The sequence below is a fragment of the Hylobates moloch genome, unplaced genomic scaffold (genome assembly GCF_009828535.3).
Source record: "Hylobates moloch isolate HMO894 unplaced genomic scaffold, HMol_V3 SCAFFOLD_25, whole genome shotgun sequence".
Classification (NCBI taxonomy): Eukaryota; Metazoa; Chordata; class Mammalia; order Primates; family Hylobatidae; genus Hylobates; species Hylobates moloch.
Genome location: NW_026652300.1, coordinates 4732455 through 4733629, shown reverse-complemented (window position 1 = coordinate 4733629; position 1175 = coordinate 4732455).

Sequence of the window (1175 nt, the reverse complement as noted above, 5' to 3'; positions counted from 1 at the left end):
ATCCAAAATACTGCAATAATCATTAATAAAGTATTATAATATTTTTAAAGATAGCATATTGTTGATTCTTTATTTTGCTTCCTGCTTCAATATTCCTTAGCATAACATTAATGTTGATAATGATCTTATCTTTCTATAAAATATTTTGTTCAACTTTAATTTTTATTAATAATTATTTATGAATATTGCACTGAAATACAAATCTGAATTACTGAGCTTTTTAAATCAATAAATCTTAGTAGAGTAGTTTTAGCCTTACAACAAAATTGAGTAGAAAGTACAGAAAGCTCCCTTACACCCTGTGCCCACATGTACAACCTTTCCCACTATCAACATTTCTGATGAGACTGGTATGTTTGTTACAATTCATAAACCTACATCAATACATTATCACTCAATATCTGCAATTTACATTAAGGCTCACTTTTATTGTTGCACATTCTATGGGTTTTTACAAACATGTAATAAAATGTATCCAAAACAGTAGTATTATATAGAATAGTTTCACTATTGTATACTCTAATAATTACCTGAGTTGTGCCTATTTATTACACTCTCCCTTGTAAACAATTGCAACCACTAATCTTTTTACTTTAACATTTTTTTCTAGATTGTCATATATTTGAAATAATATGTGTAGCATTTTATGATTGGCTTATTTCACTTGTAAATATACATTTAAGTTTCTTCCATGTTTTTTCATGATTTGAAAGCTCATTTTTTCAGTGCTGCACAGTATTCCATAAATATTCCATAAACCACAGTTTATCCACTGTACTATAGAACAACATCTATATGCAGATTTTGATGTAAATATGTTTTTAATTTAGTTGGATAAATTCCAAGAAGCAAGACTGCTAAATGAGATCAAAAGAGTACTTTTAATTTTGTTAAACCAAAACAGTCTACCATTCTTCCAAATTTGCTGTTATCAGTGCTTTCAATTTTTGCAATTTTATATTTAATTTATTATCAAATTCACAACTCCCCAATAATATATGATGGTTATCATCCTTTCATACGCTCATTCCCTTAGTCTTAACTACAGGGAAGCAAAGGAAGAGGATATGTGAGACTTGGAATTGGAGGCTGCATTGAGCTATGATGGCACCACTGCACTACAGCCTGGGGACACAGACCCTATCTCAAAAAAAAAAAAAAAAAAAAAAAAAAAA